The sequence below is a fragment of the Prionailurus bengalensis genome, unplaced genomic scaffold (genome assembly GCF_016509475.1).
Source record: "Prionailurus bengalensis isolate Pbe53 unplaced genomic scaffold, Fcat_Pben_1.1_paternal_pri Un_scaffold_93, whole genome shotgun sequence".
Taxonomy (NCBI): Eukaryota; Metazoa; Chordata; class Mammalia; order Carnivora; family Felidae; genus Prionailurus; species Prionailurus bengalensis.
This window is the reverse complement of record NW_025091190.1, coordinates 37,977-54,243: the sequence shown is the minus strand read 5'-3', so window position 1 is coordinate 54,243 and position 16,267 is coordinate 37,977. Positions and strand designations below refer to the sequence as shown.

The following is a 16,267-nucleotide window of genomic DNA, read 5'->3' as shown; positions in this document are numbered from 1 at the left end:
AACACAAGTTGGGGAGAGGGGCAGTTGGAGAGAGAAAGTATCTCAGGCAGCCTCCACATTCATCATGGAGCCTGATGCGGGGCTCAGTCCCACCAACCTGGGATCATAAACTGAGCCAAATCAAGAGTCTGACGATCAGTCATCTGAGCCACCCAGGAGCCCCAAAGTGGGTTTCTGATATGATTTCTCAGTACCTTAAGCATTGGAAATCTTCAAACTGGTCTTTCTAAGGATTGTTTTCAGACTATCAGGCCAAATTTTCTCTCTATATCACCTGCTTTATGCTATATGCTATATTGCTCTGGGTATTACAATCATAATTTAGGCCAGTGTGTGTTGAGACGTCACTTTTATGTATTTGGTCTTTATTATTAATTGCATAAATGCCTGTTTGCATGTATTTGTCAAAAATTGATTTTTAGGGAGAGTAGTATTGGTTTTTACACTTTTCTAATGCTTTCAAACACATTTCTGTCTCACTTATCATCACCTAGGACGTTTTTCTTCTTAATTAGATTGCTGCGAATGTGCTAAGGTACTATCTCTCCACTTCAAGCCCCCATCTTCTCAGTTCTCTGATTACATGGCAACTCGTTCTCTAACTCTTGCTTCAGTTGCTTCAGTTTTATGACATTATCTAAGTCACACCGCTTAACTGAAAGAACCTTTTCACCAGAAAATGCAGATCCAACTAAGAGTCAAAAAACCTCGATATTGAGTTACCTTCTATGAACTACATTAAGCATTTTCTCCACCTCAAAGTCACAAGTATTTTGTTTTTATTTCAATACCATATGATACGTGTTCACCAGAGCCTTGCAGTTAAGATACACTCAATGATTATGTTGAGTCATAAGAAAACCCATTGACTGACAGAGGTAATGGACACCATACATTTTTGCTTCTCAGTCTTTTCAATTGTGGCATTCAACATAAGTCTGTTAGCTGAAATAAGAATTTCTAGGCTGATCAGTAATTCAACAAATTATTAACTTCAGTTGAATACATGTGTCAACACATGTAATTAAGAAGGTCATCAACTCAACAAGAATGATGCTACCATCTTCATTGTGTATTAACAACCTCTCAAAGAGTAGCTCTTCAGTCTTCGGGGTTTGCACTGAATTCATGTTTTGAATACAATTCTTAATCCAAGATTAATTCATTTAAACTTTACCTTTGTGTACAACCTATCTACTTCAAGCAGGCTTTAGTGGGACTATTGGAACTCAGGGACTCTATAATGCCAAAGTGTAAGACTAAAGGAGTTTAATATGAGAACATTTATATTTTATCAGAACATGTGAAAAGTCATCTTCTTCATTTGTATTTTGGTCTACCACATTATTTCATGCAACTATTTTCTCCTGAAAATCAATTTGCCACAAAGCTTTATTGTATAACCTGTTATATACAATGCATTAGAGGTAATAAGAATTTCAAGCTAGAATGGTTACTTCTTTTGAGGAATGTCCATTATTATTTACAAATATTTTTAAATCTCTAACAACATACAATGAGATATGATAATAACTGTATGTGGTCAACTCCCCTAATGGTACAAATGGGAAGAATGTAGATACTGATGAAGGCTGAGAAAATGTCTCAAAAAGTAGAATTCGAAATTTTAGGATTGATAAACAGCACTTTTATAAAAGGGTGAAATTAAAGGAAATAAAAAGTGATCACAAGGATGAAGTATCAGCACTACATCATTACAGAGCAGTCAGGAAACTAACCTTAGTTTGTCAATGAGGTGGATGACATAAAAAATTAAAATCCAGGGATGTCTGGGCGGCTCAGTCCGTTACGTGTCTGACTTCAGCTCAGGTCATAATCTCGCGGTTCCTGGGTTCAACCCCACATCAGGCTTTGTACTGACAGATCAGAGCCTGGAGCCTGCTTTGGATTCTGTGTCTCCCTCTTTCACCGCCCCTCCCCCACTCACACTCTGTCCCTCTCTCTCTCAAAAAAAATAAACATTAAAAAAAATTAAAATCCAGACAGATATTTTCAAAACATTATCGTGCAGACAGTAGAGTCACAAAAATACAAGTATTATCAATTGACAATTATGGGGATTTCTTTAGAAACTCTGAACTGTTTCCTTAGAAACAACTCAGTTGTTCCTGTCATCACTCCTCTGATTTGTAAACGAAATTAACAATACAGTATTCAGTAGCAATAATTTAGAGAGAAAATAATCAAATAAACTTTGAACTTGAGGTGAGGACCATAGTTAAATAAGAAGAGAACCCAAAGCAGTTAAACAAAATAAAACAAATTAAAAATTAAAAATCAGATGAAGAGAGACAGGAGAAAAACTAGGATGCAAGAGTTTTATGAAAACAAAGGGAAGAAAGTATGTTTCCTCCCCTGCTTTTTTTTCTTGTATGAGAATGCACACTTAAGGCTTTATCACAACTTGTTATTTTTAGTTCACAGTTCTTAATAGACAAGCTAACCTATAATTACCAAAGAATGACTCGGAGTAGTTCTTCAGATAACAGGACACTGAAAACACATTTCCACTTAACAGGAGGGGATTAGTTGGTAGACTGTGTTAGAAAAGCTGCAAATCTCCTACAACAAATATCAATCCTCTCATTCAGGGGTTGCTTTTCATCACTGACTAAAAAATATAGTCAATCCATTAAACTTTCTTTCTTTCAAGTTCTAAAATTGTCCCAGGTGAATTATCAGGGTTTTTTTCCCCATCATGTCACTCTGGTGGGCTGATAAAGACCCAAAAACAACATATGGTCAAATGTTTACTGTCAAACAGCAATCTCTTAACATTAAAAGAAAATGGGTTTTGGATTCAAAACTACATTAAAGAAACACTTTTGTTAGTTTGTTTTTAGTTTATTATGTGCCAAAAACTGAGGTGGGCACAAGCACCCCCCCCCAAACAAAACAAAACCCCACAAAAATAAAAAAACAGAAAAACGAATGTATTACCATTTAGTGATAAAATTAAACAACAACAGCAAAAGAACACACAAATACCAACAACACGATATGATGTGGTAAAACATTCTGAAAAGACAGAAGGGAAAGTGACTTTTTGTAAGGTGAGAAAAAGGCAAGTAGTTAACTAACTTGGATCTTAAAAGAGAAGTTGTTTTCCTTTTGTTGTTATTGATTTTTGTCCTTTTTTTCTGAAAAGAAGTAGAGGAAGGCAAAGGGGAATAAGTGTTAAGGTATGAACCCTATTCATGTTTGAGTAGCATCAAGCTTTCTATGAGATTGCAATTTAGACACACACACACACACACACACACACATGGAGGTAGTAAATGATTGGTAAGGCTGTTCTACTTGACATCATCCCTGTATTAGCCAGGGTTCTCTAGGAAAAGAGAACTAATAGGATGTAGACACACAGATTAAAAAGATAAGGAAGGGAGGGAGATTTACTATAGCAATTGACTCATGCAGTTGCAGAGATCTAAAAGCTCTGTAATCTTCCCTCCACAAATTGGTATAATTCAATCCATGTCCAAAGGCCCTTGTACCAGGGGCTCTGATATTTGAACACAGGAAAAGATGAATATCCAAGCTCAAGAGAAAGAGTGAATTTGCCCTTCCTTTGTCTTTTGGCTCTATTCAGGCCCTCAACAGATTGGATGAGGTCTACTCACATTGGTGAGGGCACAGGTCTTTATTCAGTCTACTGAATGAAATGCTAATCTCTTCCAGAAATACCCTCACTGACCACCCAGAAATAATGTTTTCCCAGCTGTTTGCATTCTATAGCTCAGTTAACACATAAAATCAACCAATACAGTCGCCACTAGCTCCCAGACTGTTCACAAATCTCCAGCTATCCCATCATATAAGTTCCAGTTCAGATATTGTAATTCCATTGAGATCTTCCCTGATGCTCTAATCTAAGTCAAAATTGCCCCTCCTCCCCAGCCCTATCACATCATCCTCTTTCACTTGCGGCGCGAGCCTGTGGAGTTGGCGGCGTCAGCGGCTGCTCCAGGTGGGGGCGGCGTGAGGCAGCGGGAGGCAGATGCCAGCGCGAGGCGGCGCAAGGCGGTGGCGGCCCCGAGGCGGCGGCGAGGCGGCTGCGCGAGGCAAGGGCTGCTGGAGGCGGGGGCAGCGCGAGGCGGCATCGGCGGCGTCGGAGGCTTCAGGGGCGTTGCGAGGCCAGGCGGCGCGAGGGAGCCGCGGTGTAGGCATCGGTGGCGTCTGCGGCGGCGCGAAGCAAGGGCTGCTGGAGGCGGGGGTGGCACGAGGCGAAGACGTTGGCGAGGCGGCCGCGTGAGGCGAGGCGGCGGCGCGAGGCGAGGTTGGCGCGAGGCGGCGGCAAGGCAGCTGCGGAGGCGCGGGGCGACGCAGCGGCGCCAGGCGGCGAGGAGGCCACGCTCCGGCCGGGTCCCCACTGCTCCAGGCGGCGCCATGGATGAGGCCGTGGGCGACCTTAAGCAAGCGCCGCCCTGCGTTGCCGAGGCGCCGAATGTCCACTTGGAGGTGCACCAGAGGAGCACAGGTGAGCCTGGGCGCCGCACCCAAGCGGAGCCTGACGGCCCTGGGATGAAGGGGCGTGTGTGCAAGTTATCCTCAGAGCTGGCGTTTGTCGGGCCGTTCGGTCACCCTAGCTGCCCACCACCTGACGTCTCAGGACCCCAGGCGAACCCCCGTGGTCCGCAGTTTTCAGAGAGGTCTGGGTGTGGCTTGTGTGGGGCAGGCGCCCGGACGGTGGACCCTCCCGGGCCTGCCTGCTGCAGAGGGCGAGGCCGACGGGGAGGCCGGCTGGGGCAGTGTGGGAGGCAGGGCGGAGGCAGGTATGGTCCAGAACCGGTCAGCGTCCTGGAAGCCTTGAAGGCCAGTCGGAAAGTGTCAAAGAGTTTTCCCACGTGAATCAGAGGCCTCGGGCTTTTGTTAAAATGCGGACTCGAGCTGCAACCCCACGGCTGTGGGAGCTTTGCGCCTTGGTTCCTAACAGTAGCAGCACTAGCGAGAGCTCGCGGCGCGCCCCAGGCCTGTGTGTCCGGGCTGATCTTCCGTTGGGGCAGCCGCGGGTGGCAGGAGCTGTTGCTGTGGCCTCTTGGCGTATGGAGAGCAGGGCTTGGCTCGGGGCTGACCCCCAGGCGAGCCCACGGCTGTGCTCTGAAAGGTCTGACTTTGTAGAAGGCACTTGTTACCATCCTGACCTCTGTGTCTTGTGTCCCCAGCCCTGCCAAAAAAGAACATACTAAGCTGAGCGTTAGAAAGCTGATCAACAGACGTAACATTTTGTTTGGTGACTACATGTGGACCGAGTTTGATGATCCTTTTCTGAGCAGAAACGTGCAGTGTGTGTCTATTGTTGCCACAGAGTTGAAGGTTAAAGACCCACAGGTGACTAATTCATATTGCCAAGAAATCGCTAATTCACAGCCTAATACAAAGTCAGTGTCATGGAGGCACCAGGCTGGCTCATCTAGCAGATCATGCGATCTTGATTTTGGGTTCATGGGTTCAAGCCCCACATCGGGTGTTGAGTTTACTTTAAAAAATTTTTAACAATATTTATTCTTCCAATCCATGAGCACGGAATGTTTTTCCTTTTCTTTATATCTTCTTCAATTTCCTTCATAAGCTTTCTATACTTTTCAGCATACAGATCTTTTACGTGTTTGGTTAGGTTTATTCCTAGGTATTTTATGCTTCTAGATGCAACTGTGAATGGGATCAGTTTCTTCATTTGTCTTTCTGTTGCCTCATTATTAGTGTATAAGAATGCAATTGATTTTTATACATTGGTTTTGTATCCTGCGACTTTGCTGAATTCATGTATCAGTTCTAGCAGACTTTTGGTGGAGTCTGTCGGGTTTTCCATGTATAATATCGTGTCATCTGCAAAAAGGGAAAGCTTGACTTCATCTTTGCCAATTTGGATGCCTTTGATTTCCTTTTGGTGTCTGACTGCTGATGCTAGAACTTCCAACACTATGTTAAACAACAGCAGTGAGAGTGGACATCCCTGTCATGTTCCTAATCTCAGGGGGAAAGCTCTCAGTTTTTCCCCACTGAGGATGATATTAGCTGTGGGCTTTTCATAAATGGCTTTTAGGATGTTTAACTATGTTCCTTCTATCCCAACTGTCTTGAGGGTTTTTATTATGAAAGCATGCTGAATTTTGTCATATGCTTTTTCTGCATGGATTGACAGGATCATATGGTTCTTATCTTTTCTTTTATTAAGGTGATGTATCACATTGATTGATTTGCGAATGTTGAACGAGCCCTCTAGCCCAGGAATGAGTCCCACTTGATCATGGGGAAAATTCACTTTATATGCTGTTGAATTCGATTTGCTAGTATCTTATTGAGAAGTTTTGCATCCATATTCATCAGGGATATTGGCCTGTAGTTGTCTGTTTTTGTTGGGAGTCTGTCTGGTTTAGGAATCAAAGAAATGCTGGCTTCATAGAATGAGTCTGGAAGTTTTCCTTCCCTTTCTATTTTTTGGAACAGCTTGAGAAGGATAGGTATTATCTCTGCTTTAAATGTCTGGTAGAATTCCCCAGGGAAGCCATCTGGTCCTGGACTCTTAACTTGTTGGGAGATGTTTGATAACTGATTCAATTTCTTCTCTGGTTATGGGTCTGTTCAAGTTTTCCTTTTCTTGCTGTTTGAGTTTTGGAAGTGTGTGGGTGCTGAGAAATTTGTCCATTTCTTCCAGGTTGTTCAGTTTGTTGGCATATAATTTTTCATAGCATTCCCTGCTAATTGTTTGTACTTCTGAGGGATTGGTTGTAATCGTTCCATTTTCATTCATGATTTTATCTATTTGGGTCATCTCCCTTTTCTTTTTGAGAAGCCTGGCTAGAGGTTTATCAATCTTGTTTGTTTTTTCAAAAAACCAACTCTTGGTTTCATTGATCTGCTCTACAGGATTTTTTTGGTTCTATATTGTTTATTTCTGCTCTGATCTTTATTATTTCTCTTCTTCTGCTGGGTTTCGGGTGTCTTTGCTGTTCTGCTTCTGTTTCCTTTAGGTGTGCTGTTAGATTTTGTATTTGGGATTTTTCTTGTTTCTTGAGATAGGCCTGGATTGACATGTATTTTCCTCTCAGGACTGTCTTCGCTGCATCCCAAAGCGTTTGGATTGCTGTATTTTCGTTTTCATTTATTTCCATGTATTTTTTAACTTCTTCTCTAATTGCCTGGTTGATCCATTCATTCTTTAGTAGGGTGTTCTTTAACCTCTGTGCCTTTGGAGGTTTTCCAGACTTTTTCCTGTGGTTGATTTCATGTTTCATAGCATTGTGGTCTAAAAGTGTGCATGGTGTGATCTCAATTCTTGTATACTTATTAAGGTCTGTTTGGTGTCCCAGTATGTAATCTATCTTGGAGAATGTTCCGTGTACGCTCGAGAAGAAAGTATATTCTGTTGCTTTGGGATGCAGAGTTCTAAATATATCTGTCAAGTCCATCTGATCCAATGTCTCATTCAGGGCCCTTGTTTCTTTATTGATCCTGTGTCTAGATGACCTATCCATTGTTGTAAGTGGGGTATTAAAGTCCCCTGCAATTACTACATTCTTATCAATGAGGTTGCATATGTTTGTGGTTAATTGTTTTATATATTTGGGGGCTCCCAAATTCGGTGCATAGACACTTATAATTGTTAGCTCTTCCTGATGGATAGACCCTGTAATTATTATATATGCCCTTCTTCATCTCTTGTTACCCCCTTTAATTTAAAGTGTAGTTTGTCTGATAGAAGTATGGCTACTCCAGCTTTCTTTTGACTTCCAGTAGCATGATAGATAGTTCTCCATCCCCTCACTTTCAATCTGAAGATGTCCTCAGGTCTAAAATGAGTCTCTTGTAGACAGCAAACAGATGGGTCTTGTGTTTTTTTCTTTTTTTAATCCATTCTGATACCCTATGTTGGTTGGAGCATTTAGTCCATTTATATTCAGTGTTGTTATTGAAAGATACGGGTTTAGATTCATTGTGATATCTGTAGTTTTCATGCTTGTAGTGATGTCTCTGGTACTTTGTGGTCCTTGCAACATTTTACTCACAGAATCCCCTTAGGATCTCTTGTAGGGCTGGTTTAGTGGTGATGAATTCCTTCAGTTTTTGTTTGGGAAGACCTTTATCCGTCCTTCTATTCTGAATGACAGACTTGCTGGAGAAAGGATTCTTGGCTGCATATTTTTTCTGTTCATTACATTGAAGATTTCCTGCCATTCCTTTCTGGCCTGCCAGGTTTCAGTAGATAGATCTGTCATCAGTCTTATCGGTCTCCCTTTATATGTTGGAGCATGTTTATCCCTAGCTGCTTTCAGAATTTTCTCCCTATCCTTGTACTTGCCAGTTTCACTATGATATGTAGTGCAGAAGATCAATTGAAGTTACATCTGAATTGAGTCTCTGTGCCTCTTGGATTTCAATGCCTTTTTCCTTCCCCACATCAGGAAAGTTCTCAGCTATGATTTGCTCAAGTACACCTTCAGCCCCTTTTTCTCTCTCTTCCTCTTCTGAAATTCCTGTTATACAGATATTGTTCTGTTTGATTGCCTCACTTAGTTCTCTAATTCTCCCCTCATACTCCTGGATTTTTTTCTCTCTCTTTTTCTCAGCTTCCTCTTTTTCCATAATTTTGTCTTCTAATTCTTTCTCTCTGTCTTCCTCTTCTGAAATTCCTGTTACACGGATAATGTTCTGTTTGATTGCCTCACTTAGTTCTCTAATTCTCCCCTCATACTTCTGGAGTTTTTTCTCTCTCTTTTTCTCAGCTTCCTCTTTTTCCATAATTTTATCTTCTAATTCACCTATTCTCTCCTCTGCCTCTTCAATCTGTGCTATTGCCACCTCCATTTTATTTTACACCTCATTGATAGCATTTTTTAGCTCCTCATGACTATTTCTTAGTCCCTTGATCTCTGTAGTAATAGATTCTTTACTGTCCTCTATGCTCTTTTCAAGCCCAGGGATTAATTTTATGACTATTATTCTAAATCCTTGTTCTGTTTTATTGCTTAAATCATGTTCGATCAATTCGTTAGCTGTCGCTACTTCCTGGAGTTTCTTCTGAGGAGAATTCTTATGTTTCATCATTTTGGATAGTCTCTGGGGTGGCGCCCAACTGCGGACACTTTCCCTGTGTTGTCTGGAGTAACTTGTATTGGTGGGCAGGGCCGCAGTCAGACCCAATGTCTGTCCCCAGTCCACCGCTTGGGCCAGAGTCAGACTGGTGTGCACCTTATGTTCCCCTCTTCCAGGGGCAGGACTCATTGTGAACTGGTGTGGGCCCTCTCTGGGCTACTTGCACACTGCCAGGTTTGTGCTGCTTTGATGGGATCTGGCGTATTAGGCAGGGTGGATCTGCAACGTGCACGGGGTGGGCGGGGTAGGCTTAGCTTGCTTTGCTGTAAGTGGTCCCCTGCGGGACGGGCACTGCAGCACCTGGAGGGAGGTAGCAGACCCGTCGGGGGGTGGATCCACAGAAGCACAGTGTTGGGTGTTTGCGTGGTGCAAGTTCGGTGAGGGGAACTGTTTCCCTTTGGGATTTCGGCGGGAGGATGGGAGAGGGAGATGGCGCTGGCCAGCACCTTTGTTCCCCGCCAAGCTAAGCTCTGTCTTCAGGGCTCATCAACCGGTGTCCTCTTGCCCTCCCTGATCTCCGAGGGTAGAATTGTTGACTTTTAACATTCCAGATATTAAGTCCCGCTGGCTGTCAGAACTCACGCAGTCTGTCCCCTCCACTTTTGCAAGCCAGATGCAGGGGCTCTGCCTTACTGGGCGGGCTGCCCTTCCACCGCCCCAGCTCCATCCCACCAGTCCATGTAGCGCACACCGTCTCTCCGCCCTTCCTACCCTCTTCCGTGGGCCTCTTGTCTATGCTTGGCTCCGGAGAGTCCGTTCTGCTCGTCTTCTGGCGGTTTTGTGGATTGTTTAGGCAGGTGTGGGTGGAATCCAAGCGATCAGCAGGACAAGGTGAGCCCAGCATCCCCCTACGCCACCATCTTCTCTTCCCTTTCGTTTCTGTATGTTTTAAAAGAAATTCCATTAAATAGTGTGAGCCACTGAATTGTATTTAATAATGAAAGAAAAAACAAAGTATCTCCCTTCAGGTTTTTTATTTCATAACTCCTTTCCTTGTCTAGCAGTAGGGAAGTTTTATTCTGGTTAAAGACTCAAGAAATTTTATGAAAATAATGATTATGAATGAAAATGTTTAAATATGATCTGGAAGATAAAGTTGGGTATTTAAAATATGTGAAAATGCCAGTGGTATTTGTTACATATTTTTAAAACCTGAATCATATCTTACTGGTTTGAAACACTTCATGGGATTTGGCAGAAGTTGTTTTTAATGTTTATTTTTGAGAGAGAGCACAAGCGAGGGAGGGACAAAGAGAGAGGGAGACCCAGAATCTAAAGCTGACTTCAGGCTCTGAGCTGTCAGCACAGAGCTCGATGCAAGGCTTGAACTCATGAACCATGAGATCATGACCTAAGCCAAAGTCCAACACTTAATCGACTAAGCCACCCAGGCGCCTCTGGCAGAAATGTTTAACATGTGTGTTCTGGAATTTTTAGTTATTTTATGGAAATGATAAAAGTTATTTTGAAATAGAACATAAGAATTACATGTGTTAACTTGGAAAGCAAGGAAACCTATATCTATATGCATTAAGTCAAGAAGACAGAAACTACTGCAGGTTTTTCAGTTATTTTATTTTATAGTTAGGTGCTCTGAGAAAACTTGCTTAGTGCTTGCTTGTTTGTTTTAATGGCTAAAAGAAATGTTTAGAATAGTTGGTTTCATTTTTTTCCAGTATATTACCCTAGGTATGCAGTGACAAAGTCACTGATATTCCCTGATCTGAAGTAGACCAGGACCTTTTTTAAAGTTTGTACTGAAGTTCTCTCTCTCTCTCTCTCTCTCTCTGTATATGTGTGTGTGTGTGTGTGTGTGTGTGTGTGTATACACACATATACATACAGAAAAGTGCACATATTGTAGGAGTGAACCTCAATGATTTTTACCAAGTGAATATCCCTGTCCCTTGCATCCAGATAAAGAAGCAGATCACCTGGTACCCCATTAGGCTGTCTCCTGCTTCCCCAAAAGGTAGTACATTGTCTTAACTTCTTATAGCATATGCTAGTCTTGTTTGTTGTAATTCCATATAAAAGGGATAATACAGTATGTGTACTTTCATGACTGACTACTTTAACTTAACATTGTTTGTATAATTCATCCATATCATTGCATGTAGTTGTAGACAGCCATCATCATTGCTGTAAGTATCCCTATTATGTGAATATACCCCAGTGTATCCTTCTGTTGCTAATGAAGATTTGAGTAATATCCAGGTTTCAGCGACCACAAATAGTATGTTGTGAACATGTTATTCCGTGTCTTTTGGTAAACATTTGTACACATTTATGATGAGCATATACCTAGAGAAATGGAGCTCTGGGACCATAGAGTTGGCCTAAGTTCACTTTCAGTAGAAACAGCCAGCTAGGCTCCTAAAGAGTTTGTGCCAAGTTTACAGCTCCAGAAGCTGTGTCTGAGAATTCTGGTTGTTGTCCATCCTCATCAATGCTTGGTATTTTCTCTTTCCTTTCTGTATTTTCTGTTTTTATTACTTTCTAAAATTTTATTATATCTTTTCACTAATCTCTGCACCCAATGTGGGGCTCAGACTCAGAACCCTAAGATGAAGAGTCTCACGCTTTATCAACTGAGTCCGTCAGGAGCCCCTATTTCTGTACTTTATAAATGGCTTGGGTGATTATTGAAAGGTATTTCATTATGGTTTTAATTTGTATTTCCTTGATGGATTTTCATCGGTTTAACGGCCCTTTGTGTCCCCTCAAAGAGAGGTTTTTAAGGCAGAGGAATGTTTTCAAAAGTGATAGATGGGCAGGGAAAGGGATGAGTAGATATGACATGGAATCAGGGAGCTGCCCCTGCCTCTGTCCTAGAGAGCACTCCCAGTTAAGCTGAGGCACTGCTTCTGAAATGGAGCTTCCTCACCTGCTGCTGTGAGTACCTGCATATGCTGGAGTCTACACCCTCTTGGTAGTTGACTTTCTGCTACTTTGAGAGTTGAAAACAGAAGGATTTTTCCTCACTTTTGCCTTTTAAATTCCTACCAGTGCCTCCCGTTTGAGGGACCTATCAGGAAATCAGGCCAGAGAATCTGGAAGTGTCCTTTTCAGCATACCACCTTTCCCTCAGAGTAAAGAGAAAAGCTGGGAAGTCAGAAAGTAAACTGCATCCTGACTATGTCGATCCCAGTGCTCTTTACCTTAGCCCTCTAGATATTAAGGAGCAGGGGGAGGTTTGTAAGGATGGTAGCCATAGCAACCTGCATATCAATGTCCACCAACATTTTCAGGCAAATATTTAACCAATAGATTTCATGTGTGTAAGCCTTTTATAAAGTGCTCTGGAGAAATAAAAAGTAAAGTACTTGCCCTCATACCTTTATAACTTCTTAGGGAATAAAGAAAAATACACATGGAACATCAGCGAATAATAAAGAAAATTGGGAGGTAAATTGTGATAGTAGACAATGAGTCCTGAATGATTTTTCTGAGGGCAGGAGAGAGGAAATGGCAGCTAAAGTAGTTGAGCATGCTATGGGGTTGAACTTGATTTCAAAAGGTAAACACTGTTTGTAGAGGTGAAGGAAAGAAAGAACAGCATTCTGGGCCACAGGAGCAATATGAATGGAATAGAGAGCACAGGATTAGGCTGTGGCATCTTTCCAAAATATTAAGATCCTGTCTTATTTTGACCTCAAGTATGCTTTAAAAGAATAACACAGAGTTAACAACCTAAATTTTTATAGCAAGTTTGCTGTGAACTTAGAAATCTGGAAACCACACTGCAGTAGGAATAAGGGAACTAAGATGTTCACTTGAGAGGGTAGAAACCTAAAAGGAATGCCTATGAAGTGTTAGGTAGAAGAGAGTGTAAACTTTTTTAGTGATTTGAAGAGGAAGAGCTTGAATCAATGCACTGCAGTTAGAGGTACTCAGTTATAAATTCAATGAAAAGGAATTTTATAAGTTTATTTTGAGATAGGATACACAAGTGGAGGAGGGGCAGAAAGAAAGGGAGAGAGAATTTCAAGCAGGCGCCACTCTGTCCATGAGGAGCCTGATGTGGGGTTCAAACTCAGGAACCAAAAGATCATGAGCTGAGCTGAAGTCAGAAGCTTAACCAACTGAGCCACACAGGTGCCCCAGTGAAAAAGAATTTTTTGAACAACTGCTATCCAAAAATGAAACCCACTGCTCGTGTAGATGTAATATCTTGAGCCCTGAATTATTCTCACAGAAATTAAGTGACCAAGTATATCAGGGAATTCCTGTAATCAGAACGAAGAGGATGATCGCCAAGTCCCTTTTTAAAAAATAGGGGTAGGTGGGGTGGCATTTATCAAGAAACCTGAAAGCCGGTTAGTTTACACTTTAAAAACTGATACAATTAGTTTTTCCTACCTGTCTACTTTGTGCCAAGTGCAGTCAAGAGTATGGTGAATAAAATAATTCTGTGTTCTCTAAAACAAATGTGAAGAAACTTTAGTCTTAGAAGGTGCTCCATGAAAAAAAAAATGAGTCTGAAGGAAAACAATTTTGAGAAATTCTGTATCCACTTACCTTTTTAATAGTAATTCACAGAATATAAAAGTTTCATGGCTCTGTGATGTCCTTTAATAAATGACTTTGCTTAATCTCTGAATCATGCAGCGTTCTCCAAATTTATCTCAAAAAATAACCTTCTGTTTAAAGTACATCAACATTCTGGATCTGGTGTTTCTGCAGAACTAATTTTGGGGGTACAATTTAATTATAACCACAACTGCTGCCTATGGGTGCCTATGGTTCTAGCAAAGGAAATAGGTAAAACACAATCTGTTTCAACATTGGAGAGGGGCAGAAACTCATTTCTGGAAAAGGTAGTACATACCTAGAACCTATAGGATAGGTTATATTACTGGGAAAGAGGATGGGAAAAGAGTGTTTGAGACCTAGGAAACTCCAAATGTGAGGGGCTACCTGTGATTATGATACATTCTTGAACAGCACGGCACATTTTTAAGAAATGCTTAATATGGAATATATATTTAATGTATATTTAACACAGATTTGTTTTGTGTCTCACATTTTTTTGTAAGCCCACTACAAAGGTTATTGGCACACATAAATAATGGCCCAAATGTGGGAAAGAAATGTGGGGGCGCTCTGGTCAGAAACCTTTGCTAGAATGGTCTAACATGAACCTCTTCTCTGTTTAAATGTTTTTAGTCACTGAAAACACTCTTATCTCATGATGCATTTTTTCCTCCTTATAGTAAGATGAAATCCACCTTTCTGTAACTTTCACCTGCCCCAGGTCTGCATTCTTGAGCTGCAGAGACAGAACTCTGGGCTTTATTACTGTGGGAGTACCAGAGTCATTTTCTATTGGTGATGGAATTTAAAATAAGGATCTATTTAATGGAGTTTTCAGTTGCTCTGCACATTAATTTTAATACCAGACACTTCACCGCTTTTAACAAGTGAAATATATCTGTATGTCTTAAAGTTTTCTTAAGACTAAAATATAGGGGCGCCTGGGTGGCTCAGTCGGTTAAGCGTCCGACTTCAGCCAGGTCACGATCTCGCGGTCCGTGAGTTCGAGCCCCGCGTCGGGCTCTGGGCTGATGGCTCAGAGCCTGGAGCCTGATTCCGATTCTGTGTCTCCCTCTCTCTCTGCCCCTCCCCCGTTCATGCTCTGTCTCTCTCTGTCTCAAAAATAAATAAATGTTAAAAAAAATTAAAAAAAAAAGACTACAATATAAATATTGAGTTTTATAGAACCTGTATTTATCAAGGGAGTATTTTGGGGATTTGGTTTCAGCATCTTTTTGTAAAAATGTTAGATCTTAAGAGTATTTTCATAATTCAGCAGGGTATGCCATGTTAATGGACATGAGCAGCAGGATCCTTGGACCACATACTAGAATTACTCCTCAGAGTGCTTGTAATTTCAATTCCAGAGCCTAATGATAGCTGTAATCCAGTTGTTTGTCTTCTCTTTTTGAAAGTGATTCACAGCAGCCCACTGATTTTGGAAATCTATTTCTTTTGCTCAATTTGAAGTTGGTAGTCAAAATTTAAATTAAAGTGGTATTGGAAAAAGACATGGTAGGGATTGAAAAAAAGGAATGGATAGACAAATATTTTCTATGAGCAAAAGATGCTTTTAAAAACCACTTAAATCACTCAGAGACAAATTAGAATTTTCTTTCTTCTTTTTCATCTCAGGCTTCAGTGTTTAGAATACTAAAGTTGAAGGAAAATATATTTTTCTCTTGGTTGAAATTAAATGGTTTTAAATTGCTCGATAACTTCCAATTCTAGTTTAAACATGAGATATATGCAATATATCTTCACACGTTGTGTGTATGTGGTATAATTGGTATTTCAAAATTAATATGTATAAAACTTTTCTTTAAATGAGTTAAAATTACTTTGGCTCAACTTTTAACAGAATTCAAATTTTAGATATGCTCTAATTCCATTGGAACAAATTCCATGATTTTATATAATGAGGAAACTGAGTCGAGTAAAGGTTAAATAATTAATATTAGAATTAGACGTGGAAAGGTCTTGAGTATTTTCACTCTATATGGTTGGTGTGCTTTTTTACTTACTAAGAGACAAATAGTGTTACAACAAATGAAAAAATGTTTTGATTATTCAAATAGTGATGGGAGTCTTACTTTAATAAATATGGTTCAGTTCAAGAAAAAAGAGAAATCAAAATATGAAAATAAAACTTAAATAAACCTAAATCACATATGATGTGATACTCATATTTCTAATTTTCATGGGGGTTTTTTTCTTTTGTCATCAGGGAAATCATCTTTTGGGATCTTATGAAGAACTTCTTGTGGTAAGAACATATAATCAACCAAAATTTTATAAAAACGATCATAACATGTTTATTGCATGACATTCTCTGTGTTTTCAGATACAATGTCCAATAAACAAAGGGCTGAGAAAAAGTAGATTGCTCGTCTTTACATTCTTCTTTCCCATTAACCTGATTTATTGATTTATTGACTTATTGATTTGAAACATAACCTGGTTTATTTTATTATAGTACCTATCGCCACCAGATTGTTAATTAGTTTATACCTTTGTTGACTGTCTTTATCACTAGAAGGTACTTCCAGGGGTGCTAAAATGCTTACTTACTGACAAACATCTGACCTATACTAGAATTTTGTTCAATGGATGG

The 16,267-nt window shown here is 40.7% G+C and overlaps 1 long non-coding RNA gene across 1 annotated transcript; it reads left to right on the top strand.

The window, feature by feature from the left end:
- The first annotated feature begins 4,145 nt into the window (after positions 1 to 4,145).
- On the top strand, positions 4,146 to 16,036 carry LOC122478558. The gene is made up of 2 exons (XR_006296093.1): positions 4,146 to 4,501; positions 15,881 to 16,036. It is a non-coding gene; the product is annotated as an uncharacterized LOC122478558 (long non-coding RNA).
- Positions 16,037 to 16,267: the final 231 nt, after the last annotated feature.